The following is a 16,390-nucleotide window of genomic DNA, read 5'->3' on the forward strand; positions in this document are numbered from 1 at the left end:
AAATTTCTCAAATGTCCGGTAAATTATGTGTAGGGTATGTATGTGTAGAGAGTGCAGGGTGAGTGAAAGGCCCTATAACCTTCCATCCGCATCTGGGGAGACAGACAGCAGATCCTGTGTCACTGCCAATGGGGTCAGGGGAGGAGGGGGAGGGGGAACGGGGTGACATGTCACCAAATCACCATGTAATTTCAACCAATGTCTCACAGAACACACTCAAACAGAGGGAATGAATGAGTGAGTGAGAGAGAGAGAGAGATTTAACAAAGAGGGTGGAAAAGAATGAAAAGGAAGAAACTCACTATATCCCCATCATATTACAAACTCCTAATATCACAACAGAAACACAAAAAAAAAACAGTTGAAATGTGATGCAGTGCGATGTCACAGTGGCTACTTCTCCAGTAGGAGTGGGAGAGAGAGTCAGAATCTAAACAATCACGTGAGCCTGGGCAGACCTGTCATGGCATCAGTTGCGGAAAGAGAATCACGTGTGTTCAGCGTTCCAACTCCCACTTCACCACACACACAAAGATGGCTAACGACCTGTGAGCAACATCCGAACTGCTGACATGGTGTGTGTGTGTGTGACATAATTACCTCTGACTGGGATGAATATGGTATGTGTGTGTTTGTTCAAGAGCCTGTTTGTTTGTGATGTTTATCTCTGACAGAGTGAGGATCTTCATGGTGTGTTGTGTGTGTCCCTTTAGCTAGGTAAACATGTGATGTGTGTGTGTGTGTGTGTGTGTGTGTGTGTGTGGCCTGCCTCCAGCTGGGTAAATCTCTTCTTGATGTGTTGGTAGCAACCCTCAGCGAAGTCCTATGATGTCTTCATCATGGGGCTGGGGGCGTTGGAGAAGTACTTGTGGAAGGGGAAGTGTGTGGCCATGGCTTCGGCCTTCACCCTGCTTAGACCTGACCTTGGAAATGTACTCTTCCCAGTGAGACATCACCTGCAGCAGGGAGAGAGAGGACAGCAGCAGACAGCCCCCCTGGATGTTACAGGTCTGGCTCTTTTTGTATGCCGCACACGTGCATTCTCACTCAAAGACAAACACAGTTGCGTCACATACAAAGTAGGACTGGATGATATATTTAATTAATTTGTTTTAGCTCGATATTCCAAATGCATAAAACAATTATATAAGATATTGAACTTGATTTAAACATCTGAACAAGTTGACAGGCATACCACTGCTGGCTTGCTTCTGAAGCTAAGCAGGGTTGGTCCTGGTCAGTTCCTGGATGGGAGACCAGATGCTGCTGGAAGTGGTGTTGGAGGGCCAGTAGGAGGTAATCTTTCCTCTGGTCTAAAAAAAAATGTCCCAATGCCCCATGGCAATGATTGGGGACACTACCCTGTGTAGGGTGCTGTCTTTCAGATGGGACATTAAATGGGTGTCCTGACTGAGGTCATTAAAGATCCGATGGCACTTATTGTAAGAGTAGGGGTGTTAACCCCAGTGTCCTGGCTAAATTCCCATTCTGGCCCTCAAACCATAACAGTCAACAAATAATCCCCAGTTTACAATTGGCTCATTCATCCCCCTCCTCTCCCCTGTAACTATTCTCCAGGTTGTTGCTGCAAATGAGAAGCTGTTCTTAGTCAACATACCTGGTAAAATAATAAATAAAAATGCTGTTCTGACAAATCAACTGTTCTACCTTGTAAACTAGCAAATAGATCCAAGTTGGCTAAACAAAGATATTTGTAAAGTGTTGATATTTTGGTTCAGTATACACACACACATACAGTTGAAATCGGAAGTTTACATAAACTTAGGTTGGAGTCATTAAAACTTGTTTTTCAACCACTCCACAAATGTCTTGTTAACCAACCTTAGTTTTGGCAAGTATAAACACCATGGGACCATGTAGCCGTCATACCGCTCAGGAAGGAGACGCGTACTGTCTCGTAGAGAAGGACGTACTTAGGTGCAAAAAGTGCAAATCAATCCCAGAACAACAGCAAAGAACCTTCTGAAGATGCTGGAGGAAACAGGAACAAAACTATCTATTTCCACAGTAAAACGAGTCCTATAGCGACATAACATGAAAGGGCGCTCAACAAAGAAGAAGCCACCTGTGTGGTGTGGGTAAACTGCCATAAAAAAGCCAGACTACGGTTTGCACATGGGGACAAAGATTGCACTTTTTGGAGAAATGTCCTCTGGTCTGATGAAACTGTTCGGCCATAATGACCATCGTTATGTTTGGAGGAAAAAGGGGGGGGTGGCAGCATCATGTTGTGGGGTTGCTTTGCTGCAGGTACTGGTGCACGTCACAAAATGGATGGCGTCATGAGGAAGGGAAATGTTGTGGATATATTGAAGCAACATTTCAAGACATCAGTCAGGAAGTTAAAGCTTTGTCGCAAATGGGTCTTCCAAATGGACAGTGACCCCAACCATACTTCCAAAGTTGTGGCAAAATGGCTTAAGGACAACAAAGTCAAGGTATTGGAGTAGCCATCACAAGCCCTGACCTCAATCCTATAGAAAATTTGTGGGCAGAACTGAAAAAGTGTGTGCGAGCAAGGAGGCCTACAAACCTGACTCAGTTACACCAGCTTTGTCAGGAGGAATGGGCTAAAATTCACACAACTTATTGTGGGAAGCTTGTGGAAGGCTACCTGCAACGTTTGACCCAAGTTAAACAATTTAAAGGCAGTGCTACCAAATACTAATTGAGTGTATGTAAACTTCTGACCGCCTGGGAATGTAATGAAAGAAATAAAAGCAGAAATAAATCATTCTCTCTACTATTATTCTGACATTTCACATTCTAAATAAAGTGGTGATCCCAACTGACCTAAGACAGGGAGTTTTTACTAGGATTAAATGTCAGGATTGTGAAAAACTGTGTTTAAATGTATTTGGCTAAGGTGTATGTAAACTTCTGACTTCAACTGTATATAAACACACACATATATATATATACATACACACACACACACACACACACACACAGTAACGGTCGTCGGTGGAAGAAGGTGAAGACCAAAGCGCAGCGTGGTACTTGTTCGTGTTATTTATTTAAACTGAACAACATCAAACAAAGAAACAAAAAAGCACAACCGAAACAGCTCCGTCAGGTGCAAAACACATTAAACAGAAAGTATAATCACCCACACCACACAGGTGGGAAAAGGCTACCTAAGTATGATTCTCAATCAACTAACTAACGACACCTGCCTCTGATTGAGAACCATAACAGGCCAAACACAAAAACACCACATAGAAAAAGGAACATAGACAACCCACCCAACTCATGCCCTGAGCATACTAACACAAAGACATAACAAAATAACTAAGGTCAGAAGGTGACACACACACACACACATATACACACACACACACACACACACACAGTGGGGAGAACAAGTATTTGATACACTGCCGATGGGAAATACGGACTCGCTGGGAATTACGGACTTTCAGCTCCCTCCAAAGATTTTTTTATTGGGTTCAGGTCTGGAGACTGGCTAGGCCACTCCAGGACCTTGAGGTGCTTCTTACGGAGCCACTCCTTAGTTGCCCTGGCTGTGTGTTTCGGGTCGTTGTCATGCTGGAAGACCCAGCCACGACCCATCTTCAATGCTCTTACTGAGGGAAGGAGGTTGTTGGCCAAGATCTCGCGATACATGGCCCCATCCATCCTCCCCTCAATACGGTGCAGTCGTCCAATTTGCAGAAAAGCATCCCCAAAGAATGAGGTTTCCACCTCCATGCTTCACGGGTGGGATAGTGTTCTTGGGGTTGTACTCATCAATCTTCTTCCTCCAAACACGGCGAGTGGAGTTTAGACCAAAAAGCTCAAATTTTGCCTCATCAGACCACATGACCTTCTCCCATTCCTCCTCTGGATCATCCAGATGGTCATTGGCAAACTTCAGACGGGCCTGGACATGCGCTGGCTTGAGCAGGGGGACCTTGCATGCACTGCAGGATTTTAATCCATGACGGAGTGGTGTGTTACTAATGGTTTTCTTTGAGACTGTGGTCCCAGCTCTCTTCAGGTCATTGACCAGGTCCTGCCGTGTAGTTCTGGGCTGATCCCTCACCTTCCTCATGATCATTGATGCCCCACAAGGTGAGATCTTGCATGGAGCCCCAGATCGAGGGTGATTGACCGTCATCTTGAACTTCTTCCATTTTCTAATAATTGCCTTCTCACCAAGCTGCTTGCCTATTGTCCTGTAGCCCATCCCAGCCTTGTGCAGGTCTACAATTTTATCCCTGATGTCCTTACAGCTGTCTGGTCTTGGCCCTTGTGGAGCGGTTGGAGTCTGTTTGATTGAGTGTGTGGACAGGTGTCTTTTATACAGGTAATGAGTTCAAACAGGTGCAGTTAATACAGGTAATGAGTGGAGAACAGGAGGGCTGTGAGAGCCGGAATTCTTACTGGTTGGTAGGTGATCAAATACTTATGTCATGCAATAAAATGCAAATGAATTACTTAAAAATCATGCTACTCTACATGCTTTGTAAGTAGGAAAACCTGCAAAATCAGCATTGTACCACTGTATATGCACACACACACACACACACACACACACACACTAAGAACACCTTCCTAATATTGAGTTATACCCCTCCTCCTTTTGCCCTTAGAACAGCCTCAATTCGACAGGACATGGACTCTACAAGGTGTCAAAAGCGTTCCACAGGGATGTTGGCCCATATTGACTCCAATGCTTCCCACAGTTGTGTCAAGTTGCCTGGATGTCCTTTGGGTTGTGGACCATTCTTGATACACAGGGGAAACTGTTGAGCATGAAAAACCCAACAGCGGTGCAATTCTTGACACCTACTACCATACCCCGTTCAAAGGCACTTAAATCTTGTCTTGCTCATTCACCCTGAGAATGGCATACATACAAAATCCATGTCTCAAGGCTTAAAAATCCTTATTTAACCTGTCTCCTCCACTTCATATACATTGATTGAAATGAATTTAACAAGTGACACAATAAGGGATCATTGCTTTCACCTGGATTCACCTTGTCAGTCTATGTCATGGAAAGAGCAGGTTTCCTTAATGTTTTGTACACTGATGTGTATATAGATGTCCTAGCCAACCTCTTTCAGGTAATACATTCAATGCAGTATTAGTCTTATATTTAGACTCTGTCTCTTGCGCAATACACACTTGCGCTCCGCTGGCCTCTCTCCTTAAATATCTTTCCTTAGCTCGTGTAGTCCCATGAAAAGAAATACTAGAATAGCATGCTCTACATTTTTGTTGTTTCTTATACTAATAGATCATTCGAAGAGGGATGCAAGCTCTTGTTTGCAGCATGTTAAATGCAGCATGTTAAATACAGCATGTTAAATACAGCATGTTAAATACAGCATGTTAAATACAGCAGCCAATTGAACTCACAATTGAAAGAGAACTCGATGGCGGTAGGCTATAGCAGTTATTTGTTCATAACCATTCAATATCCGTGAAGAGAAATGACAGCCGTCTGCATCTTATTCTAGCCCTATATTATTCAAGCATGTCATTACAATGATGAACATGAGGACAACTAAACTTATTTCATTTAAACTCAAATTCGCAAGTCTATAATTGTAACTTTGTAGGCCGCATGTCCTGCTCTAGCATCACGTTCTTTCCCAGCTTAATGGTTTGAATGAGGTGTGTAATTCCAGTCCATATAATACAGTATAATACAATAAAGGACAGTAATACAGTCCATACAAAAAGATTAGCCTACTGGATCTAGTTGAATTTATTTACCCAAGAGAGCATAGCTACATCTATGGGCTTTTATGTTTTCTGTCGTGTGTAATGTGCGGTAGCTTATATATGATAGGCTATGTATTGGATAACGGCGCAATCATTTGGGCTCTTTTGGGCTTGGGCTCATTAAAGGTCTTTAATGTAGGGCTCATAAAATGTATTTAATGTATAGGTCATCAGGCTCAGGTAGCATCAGGCTTGAATTTTAATGACGATCAAAGCTCTTACCAAATACAGACATATTTATATATGTTTTAAACTGAACATTTGTCAAATACAATATTCAACCCTACTCTCCCCTCTACACCCCACTGCCAGCTTCCCTCTTCTGTATCCCCTCTACACCCTACTGCCAGCCTCCCTGCTGTGTCTTCCAGTCTCCTCTTACTGACAGGATGCCGCCTCAGTGAGATATGCACTCCACTCTTCTTGATTTTAGATCTGGGCTATTTTATGAGCTCTCTCAGGTCCTCTTAAGATGACAGTTGCCTTGGGTTGTCTCCTCTTTGTTAAAAAGGCTCTGTTGTCTATTCTGGGCCTTTCTGCTGATGCATGCTGCCACAATCGAGATGCATCCTGTCGGGCTGTATCACCGCCTGGTACGGCAACTGCTCCGCCCACAACCGTAAGGCTCTCCAGAGGGTAGTGAGGTCTGCACAACGCATCACCGGGGGCAAACTACCTGCCCTCCAGGCCACCTACACCACCCGATGTCACAGGAAGGCCAAAAAGATCATCACGGTCATCAACAACCTTGAGCCACTGCCTGTTCACCCCGCTATCATCCAGAAGGCGAGGTCAGTACAGGTGCATCAAAGCTGGGACCGAGAGACTGAAAAACACCTTCTATCTCAAGGCCATCAGACTGTTAAACAGCCATCACTAAAATTGAGTGGCTGCTGCCAACATACTGACTCAAATCTCTAGCCACTAGCTCTCACTAGTCACTTTAGACAATGCCACTTTACATCATGTTTACATACCCTATATTACTCATCTCATATGTATATACTGTACTCTATACCATCTACTGCATCTTGCCTATGCCGCACGGCCATCGCGCATCCATATATTTATATGTACATATTCTTATTCATTCCTTTTTCCTTTACACTTGTGTGTAAAAGGTAGTTGTTGTGAAATTGTTAGATTACTTGTTAGATATTACTGCATGGTCGGAACTAGAAGCACAAGCATTTCACTACACTAGCATTAACATCTGCTAACCATGTGTATGTGACCAATAAGATTTTACTTGGTCCAGAACTGTCTGCTGTGGCATTTTTGGGGGTAATTAGGTGACAGAAATAAGTGGAGGATATGGTATAATATGTTGGTATTTGCTGTCGAAGCGGATTTGAAGCGGAAGGAAGATACTGACACTTATTGCACTGGGATGAGATCGGCAGCATCTCACCCCCTTTCATTTTTATTTTAGTGACCGACCAACTTTTGCAGGTCGGGATATCAGAAATGACTAATTCATCTGGAAAATGCCTTACCTTTAGTCTAATGTCACACACATTCACATCCATTATCCCCAAACACACCCCCCTCCTGTACTGACCTGATAGAGGTAGAAGTGTCTGTCGGTCTCACAGGTGTAGGTCCAGACTCTCTTGCAGACTGCCCACCTCTCTGAGCAGCTCCAGCCTCCTGGCCAGTACGTCATTCACACGCCCATACCAGAACACAACATATACCACATCCATCCATAGTTTACCTTGAGAAAGAAAACAGTATCATGTCCATTTCAGTCAGTTGAATTGGACCATAGAAGAGCGGTTATATTCCTGGAACTCATTCCAACAACCAACCATTCTCTCATCGTACCTGGAGGCCTGGTACAGTATCAAACTAGTAACAACCACCCTATACAAAACACTGTTACGCCATATTCCTACGATGATAATAACCTCAACCTTCCCTGAACATTGCCTGCCTGTCCATAGCCAGATAAGATCAGTGTCGTAATCTGAGGGTCATATCAAGTCATTCTGAGGGGAAATGTTAATGTTGTGAGGATAACTGAAGCCTAAACCTGTGACATCACAGCCTAGGGAAAACAGTTTCAAACCCTTCATGCACAAATCAGTATCAGCTGCAAGCAACAAGCCAGTAGGCTTGAAGTGAATAATCAAATCTAAAGTTTAAGAACCCAAACTCAAAGCTGGCTATTAATAGTTTTGGTTGCTGAGACGATAGAAGCTAATAGCCAGAAGGACCAAATTGCAGTCTTCTCTAATACATGTAATAACATTGACAAGGTATAACAGGAATTGGAGCTGCATTGGTCAATATAAAGTTGTCAGTTTCAATGGCTTAAAATATTCACATACAAAAAAAATATTTAATTTCCATATTTTTAAACAAGACATAAGTTACCTACACTTGTTACAATGTTTGATATTGAATAAATACAAAGCTCACAAATTACATTGTCAAACAAAGAGTGTAAAATAAACACAATAGTTTGCTTTTCAAAAAAAAGAGACAAAAATACAGAAAACCGAGCCATCTTTTGTCTAGTCAGGCATCCCAGTGTGCCACCACAACAAACCAGAAAGACGATTTGTGGGTGGCAGTGGCGCCTGGCCATGCTATCATCCATGTCACCCAGACACTGTTGTGCTGTGTGTCAGAGTGAAACTTTAACTCTTAAATAGATCTCTTGCTAAGCCTCACAGCAGATGATTCGTAAACAGAACTACACCTGTTGATGACGATCAAATTAAAAAAGTGGTGAACTTGTTTCCCTCGTCACAAAAGCAGCCCTCTGCTCTCCCGCCCCAGGAGACTGCCAAAGAGACAGAGACAGAACTGACCCATTTAGTCATAAAGTGCTTTCAACTTCCACAAAAGCACTCTATATACCTCTGTCCTTCATATACACAGTATTTCAATATCAAATTAAGGGGGAGGTTTATATAATTTTTTTATTTATTTATTAAAAGGCAATCTAATGTATATTAATGTCACTGTAAACTACCCTTGGTTGACCATTGAGAAAATATTATAATTGTTCATCCTATTGCCTATACAGTACAGTGTTAATTAGTTTCTCCAGGTTTCTCCTTCCTCGTCGATGGACCGGAAGGAAGGAAGAAAGGGGTGAATGTTGATTCAGTCAGCGTGCATGTTGTAGACAGCCTCTCGTCCTGGTACTGTAGCTAGCTTTAGCTGATCTGCAGAATGCAGTTGTGCTATTCCAGAGCCGTCACATCCACTCCTCATACTTCAAACTCACGCCATTCTCACTGGCTCTGCTCTACGCAACAAGGGCTTGTGTTCAGTCGGCACGAAACAGGAGAAAACTGGTCTGTTTTTAAACAGAAGATTACCATATCTGAATCCTTCAGTGAGCTAAGGGTAGGTAGGGCCAGAATCAAGGTTTTTACAGCAATATCTGCCGATTTAATCAACACAACTGAATCTACCCATGTACTGTATATTTTGTATCACTAGGCCTATTTGTTGTGGTTTCCATTGACATGATTTGAGCTAAGATGGTTACCAGTGGCTAAAGAATACGGATCTGCAGACTTATATAGCCTGGGTCTCAAAGCTATAGTTAGTTATTCTGACAGCAAGATCAGAGCTAGTGAAAACGGCTGCTGCATGAGCACTGAATAAATATTTAATGAAGTTGGAACTATTTTAGACCAAGGGGTCTATTTTGGTCTTTAACGCAGACTGACAATAATAAATAACACATTTGAGGTGGTTCATAAAGTCATGAAAAAAATAGCACAAGTTAAATTATATAACTCTACATATTTTTAACATATCATTCCAAAATCATGGGCAATACAATTTTGAGTTAGTCCCCCTTTGCTGCTATAACAGCCTCCACTCCTCTGGAAAGGCTTACCACTAGATGTTGGAACTTTGTTGCGGGGACTTGCATCCACTCAGCACCAACAGCATTAGTGAGATCGGGCAAAGATGTTGGGTGATTATGGCTGGCTTGCAGTCGGCGTTCCAATTCAAAGATTTCCCTTCACTGGAACTAAGGGGCCTAGCCCGAACCATGAAAAACAGCACCAGACCATTATTACTCATCCACCAAACTTTACAGTTGGCACTATGCATTGGGGCAGGTAGTGTTATCCTGGCATCTGCCAAACCCATCTACCAAATGGTGAAAAATGATTCATCCATGATTCACTCCAGAGAACGTGTTTCCACTGGTGGCGAGCTTCATACCACTCCAGCCGACGCCTGTCATTGCGCATGGCGATCTTAGGCTTGTGTGCAGCTGCTTGGCCATGGAAACCCATTTCATGAAGCTCCCAACGTACAGTTCTTGTGCTGACGTTGCTTCCAGAGCCATTTTGGAACTCGGTAGTGAGTGTTGCAACCAAGGACAATATTTGTGCTACGTGCATCAGCACCCGGCGGTCCCATTCTGTGAGCTTGCTACCACTTCCCGGCTGAGCCGTCGTTGCTCCTAGACGTTTTCACTTCACAATATCATCACTTACAGTTGACCGTGGCAGCTCTAGCGAGGCATACATTTGACGCACTGGCTTGTTGGAAAGGTGGTATCCTATTACGGTGCCACAATGAAAGTCATTGAGATCTTCAGTAAGGCCATTCTACTGCCAATGTTTGGCTACGGAGTTATACACCTGTCAGCGACGGGAGTGGCTGAAATAGCCGAACCCACTAATTTGAAGGGGTGTCCACATTCCTTTGTATATACAGTTCCAGTCAAAGGTTTCGGACATACCTAGTCATTCAAGGGTTTTTCTTTGTTTTACTATTTCCTACAAGACATCAGAACTATGAAATAAAACATGGAATAATGTAGAAACCAAAAAAGTGTAAGAATATATTTTAGATTTTTCAAAGTAGCCACCCTTTGCCTTAATGACAACTTTGCACTCTTGGTATTCTCTCAACCAGCTTCTCCTGGAATGCTTTTCCAACAGCCATGAAGGAGTTCCCACATATGCTGAGCACTTGTTGGCTGCTTTTCCTTCACTCTGCGGTCCAACTCATCCCAAACCATCTCAATTGGGTTGAGATTGGGTGATTGTAGAGGCCAGATCATCTGATAAAGCATACTCCTTCTTTGTCAAATAGCGTTACACAGCCTGGAGGTGTGTTGGGTCAAAACAAATGATAGTTCCACTAAGCGCAAACCAGATGGGATGGTGTATTGCTGCGAATGCTGTGGTAGCCATGCTGGTTAAGTGTGACTTGAATTCTAAATAAATCACAGAAAGTGTCACCAGCAATTAAGGCTGTAGGGGTCATTGGGTCTAGTTAAGGCTGTAGAGTTCATTGGGTCTAGTTAAGGCTGTAGGATTCATTGGGTCTAGTTAAGGCTGTAGGGTTCATTGGGTCTAGTTAAGGCTGTAGGGTTCATTGGGTCTAGTTAAGGCTGTCGGGGTCATTGGGTCTAGTTAAGGCTGTCGGGGTCATTGGGTCTAGTTAAGGCTGTCGGTGTCATTGGGTCTAGTTAAGGCTGTCGGTGTCATTGGGTCTAGTTAAGGCTGTCGGTGTCATTGGGTCTAGTTAAGGCTGTCAGTGTCATTGGGTCTAGTTAAGGCTGTAGAGGTCATTGGGTCTAGTTAAGGCTGTAGAGGTCATTGGGTCTAGTTAAGGCTGTAGAGGTCATAGGGTCTAGTTAAGGCTGTAGAGGTCATTGGGTCTAGTTAAGGCTGTAGAGGTCATTGGGTCTAGTTAAGGCTCTAGGGGTCATTGGGTCTAGTTAAGGCTCTAGGGGTCATTGGGTCTAGTTAAGGCTCTAGGGGTCATTGGGTCTAGTTAAGGCTTTAGGGGTCATTGGGTCTAGTTAAGGCTGTAGAGGTCATAGGGTCTAGTTAAGGCTGTAGAGGTAATTGGGTCTAGTTAAGGCTGTCTGGGTCATTGGGTCTAGTTAAGGCTGTCTGGGTCATTGGGTCTAGTTAAGGCTGTAGGGGTCATTGGGTCTAGTTAAGGCTGTAGGGGTCATTGGGTCTAGTTAAGTTTGTAGTAGTCATTGGGTCTAGTTAAGGCTGTAGTAGTCATTGGGTCTAGTTAAGGCTGTAGGGGTCATTGGGTCTATTTAAGGCTGTAGAGGTCATAGGGTCTAGTTAAGGCTGTAGAGGTAATTGGGTCTAGTTAAGGCTGTCTGGGTCATTGGGTCTAGTTAAGGCTGTCTGGGTCATTGGGTCTAGTTAAGGCTGTAGGGGTCATTGGGTCTAGTTAAGGCTGTAGGGGTCATTGGGTCTAGTTAAGTTTGTAGTAGTCATTGGGTCTAGTTAAGGCTGTAGTAGTCATTGGGTCTAGTTAAGGCTGTAGGGGTCATTGGGTCTATTTAAGGCTGTAGGGGTCATTGGGTCTAGTTAAGGCTGTAGGGGTCATTGGGTCTAGTTAAGGCTGTAGGGGTCATTGGGTCTAGTTAAGTTTGTAGTAGTCATTGGGTCTAGTTAAGGCTGAGGGGTCATTGGGTCTAGTTAAGGCTGAGGGGTCATTGGGTCTAGTTAAAGCTATGGGAGTCATTGGGTCTAGTTAAGGCTGAGGGGGTCATTGGGTCTAGTTAAGGCTGAGGGGGTCATTGGGTCTAGTTAAGGCTGAGGGGTCATTGGGTCTAGTTAAGTTTGTAGTAGTCATTGGGTCTAGTTAAGGCTGAGGGGTCATTGGGTCTAGTTAAGGCTGAGGGGTCATTGGGTCTAGTTAAGGCTGAGGGGTCATTGGGTCTAGTTAAGGCTGAGGGGTCATTGGGTCTAGTTAAGGCTGAGGGGTCATTGGGTCTAGTTAAGGCTATGGGAGTCATTGGGTCTAGTTAAGGCTGTAGGGGTCATTGGGTCTAGTTAAGGCTGTAGGGGTCATTGGGTCTTGTCTAGAAAAAACACCACTACACAAGTTGGAAAGACTCAAACTATTTTTATTTCCATTTTCATCAGTGCTTTTCCAGGGCAGAAGTTGCTCACAGACTAGTGTAGGCTAAAACTTGGAATGGAGTTTACTTGATGGTATATTCATTTAGCCACGTCACACCTCAGGTAAGTCTCAAAAGCCAGTCCACTTTATACACTACAGACCCAAACACAGAATAACACATATAAACAGCTCAAGACGATAGGAGAAGCCTGGGACTGGGAGGCTGCCTTGGCTGCTAACGATTGTCCCGACACATGCCAGTGAGCGGTTTGTGTGTGTGTGTGTAGAGTTGTTTTACGACTGTGCTGATAGCCATGCTGCCATATTTACTCCCCAGCAGTCACCCAATAAATAACAGACAGATCCCTCTGCCAGCTACGAGTCACCAGGCCAGGAATGAGCTTCATCAAAGCAAGGTAGCTGTGTGTGTGTGTTAGTGAATGTGTGTGTTTCTGTGGATGAGAGGCTGAGTGTTTGCGAGGCAGTTGTGTGTGTGTGTGTGTGTGTGTGTGTATGTTTTCGAGGCAGCTGTGTGTGCGCTCCATCGTCACCTTTTAATTTAGTGGAGGTTCTTTCAGGGCAGTAATTCACTAAGAGGGCCTGACTGAGATCTGCAGGAGTGAGGAGGAATGGAACGCTAAATAACTCCACATTACTAGTGTCTGAGGGAAGGTCCTAGCCAGTCCCCTGCGTCAGAAAGAGTAGTTACAAATCCTCAGCTCTTCAAGAAGCCAGGGCCAATAATACACCTGTCATAGGTAGCCAACAACCCACTCTGGGCTATGAGTGATTGAAAAGCACAGTATAACTAACAAGCCAATGGATAGGAGACTTCAGCTGTGGCTCAAACTTTTAATGCTGTCTGTCTATTGTCTTGGTTTACTCAAGTGGCTAGATATGAGTGGTCAAAAAACATTTAAATGTTTTTTTTTACCAGACAAGATGTTTGATCTTGACCACATCTTAAATTATGAAAATCAATATTGTCAATGGTTCTATGGCCAGTATGAGTTCAGTTTATTGTATTAGTATAAAAATGTAAGTAGCAGACAAGAGGTAAACATAAGACAGTAAATGTTCTTACCATAGTGGGTTCAGGCTGCATCCCAGCATGGATGGCTTCAATCTGAGTTGGTGTAAACTGGATGGTATTTCTGTTCAAACACACACACAGTAATCACTCATGGTTAGAGAATTTTAAGGAGCATGTTGAAAGCTTGAGAAGCAAAACAAAAGCTGTTTTCAACAATATTTCGATACTTTGACCCCAAGTATCAATTTGCATATATATAGGATTTTTAAGCCTTGAGACAATTGAGACATGGATTGTGTGTGTGTGCCATTCAGAGGGTGAATGGGCAAAACAAAAGATTGAAGTGCCTTTGAACGGGGTATGGTAGTAGGTGCAAGGTGCACTGGTTTGAATGTGTCAAGAATGCTGCGGGGGGTTTTCCGTTCTCAACAGTTTCCCGTGTGTATCAAGAATGGTCCACCAACCAAGGGACATGCAGCCAACATGACAACTGTGGGAAGCATTGGAGTCAGCCTTGTGGAACTTGTAGAGTCCACGCCCTGATGAATTGAGGCTGTTCTGAAAGCAAAAAAAAAAGAGTGTTCCTAATGTTTTGTACACTCAATGTATATGTTTTGTACACTCAACGCAATTCCAATGTACATTCAATAAATTGTGCAGACCTAGCTTGTTTGCACATGAAATCGACGGCAAGGGTCTGAAATTACACTCAACATGTAAAACACACATTCTTTCAAGCTCTTTAAAGGGGTTAAAACACTTGAGAAACAAAAAATAAAACCAAGATAGTTAGTGGCTACATTTAAATTTCCACGATAACTGGCCATTTCTGCCAGCAGCAGCCTCCTCTGGTAGCGCAACCAGATCTAACATAATGTGCATCGTACTACAAGCATGACTCCAGAGATGGATGCCTAGAGAGACGAAGGGAAGGTCACACTCAGCTACAAGGGCCTCTGTCTGGGGTCAGTGGGGGGGGGGGGGGATCAGGGGCCTTGAGCTGGTGGTAATCCTGGATCACCCCAAGGCTCTCAGCTCCCAGACCCAGCGGGACCAGTCAGTGATTGATCGAAGCCTGGGGGCTGTGCTCAAATAAAGGGAGGAATGAGGGAAGGAAAGAGGCAGGAAGCAAAGGATAGGTGGAAGGTGAGAGGTAGTATGAAAAGGAAGAAGGGATGGAGGTAGGGATATAGCGAGAGGGAGTGTAAATACCAAACTGGGTCATGTTTAATGTGCAGTAATACAGTCCCCCCACTAGCCTTGAAGTTGTTCTCCTTGGGTTTGCGTCTCATGATGATGTTGAAGGACTCATAGGGGTCCCTCAGTGCCGTTCTGGATGCTGTCAATCATGTCCTGGTTAGGGTTCAGCCACACTCTGAACGTCCTGGTCAAGGCCTGGGGAATAGGAGAGCGACAACAAACGGTTATTGTAGTACACTATGGTAAAGATTGCACAAAGGCAAAAATTGTACCTCTTAATTTCCAGCAGGAATAGGATAGTAGATAAAAAGTGTATTCAACAAAAATATGACATGATTGTTAATTTTAAAGGTTTAATATTTTGAAGCTGTTGATTTTAGTCCTCATTCATTTAATTTTTAAAGCATTTTTTAAGAACTACTTACACCGACTGTACAAAACATTAGGAACACCTACCCTGACAGACTGACCAGGTGAAAGCTATGATCCCTTATTGATGTCACCTGTTAAATCCACTTCAAATCAGCGTAGATGAAGGGGAGGAGACCATTTTTTATGAAGGATTTTCAAGCCTTGAGACATGGATTGTATGTGTGTGCCATTCAGAGGGTGAATGTGCAAAACAAAATATTGTTGTCAAAGTGCCTTTGAACAGGTTACGGTAGTAGGTGCCAGCAAAACAGCTGGGTTTTTCACACTTAACAGTTTCCCGTTGATATCAAGAATGGTTCACCTCCCAAAAGGACATCCAGCCAACTTGACACATCTGCGGGTAGCATGGGCCAGCACCCCTGTGGAATGCTTATAACACCTTGTAGTCTATGCCCCGACGAATTGAGGCTTTTCTGAAGGCAAACGGGGGTGCAACTCAATATTAGGAAGGGGTTTTACACACTCCGTGTATATAATCTCGCGGTATCTACAGTCAGCCAGTGTTATATAGTTTGGGGGGAATGCAAAGCAGAATCTGTTATGCTATGTTTCCACAAGAGATCCACATAGAACGTTGGGGGTGATAAAACAACGGAAGTGCATTCATGAAGCACGCAAAGTGGGCGGGGGGACCGTTGGGCGATGCGAGCATGGGTGAGGGACTTGAACAGGGAAGGACCAAAGTTGGAATAAGCTGAACTTAATTCAATACTCTGCGACATCATGTTGTGATTGACCAAATCGAAGCACACTATAGTTTTCGGCCCCTACTGGAATGGCTGTTGATACACTTCCGGCGCCGACAGAGATGGCCGCCTCGCTTCGCGTTCTCAGGAAACTATGCAGTATTTCGTTTTTTTAATGTATTATTTCTTACACTGTTACCCCAGGAAATCTTAAGTTTTATTACACACAGCCGGGAGGAACTATTGGATATAAGAGCAATGTCAACTCACCAACATGTCGACCAGGAATGCGACTTTCCCGAAGCGGATCCTTTGTTTGGTCCACCACCCAGGACAATGGATCGGATCCCAGCCGGCGACCAAAAACAACGGCGCCGCAGAAGGGGTCTTTGGGTCATGCTCCGTAGACGGGCAT

The 16,390-nt window shown here is 43.8% G+C and overlaps 1 long non-coding RNA gene across 1 annotated transcript; it reads right to left on the minus strand.

The window, feature by feature from the left end:
- Window positions 1-704: 704 nt before the first annotated feature.
- Window positions 705-14,394, minus strand: LOC110505707. Its single transcript, XR_002470857.2, has 3 exons — window positions 13,709-14,394; window positions 7,319-7,474; window positions 705-956 (listed from the first exon to the last, which is right to left on the minus strand). It is a non-coding gene; the product is annotated as an uncharacterized LOC110505707 (long non-coding RNA).
- Window positions 14,395-16,390: the final 1,996 nt, after the last annotated feature.

The sequence above is a fragment of the Oncorhynchus mykiss genome, chromosome 25 (genome assembly GCF_013265735.2).
Source record: "Oncorhynchus mykiss isolate Arlee chromosome 25, USDA_OmykA_1.1, whole genome shotgun sequence".
NCBI lineage: Eukaryota > Metazoa > Chordata > Actinopteri > Salmoniformes > Salmonidae > Oncorhynchus > Oncorhynchus mykiss.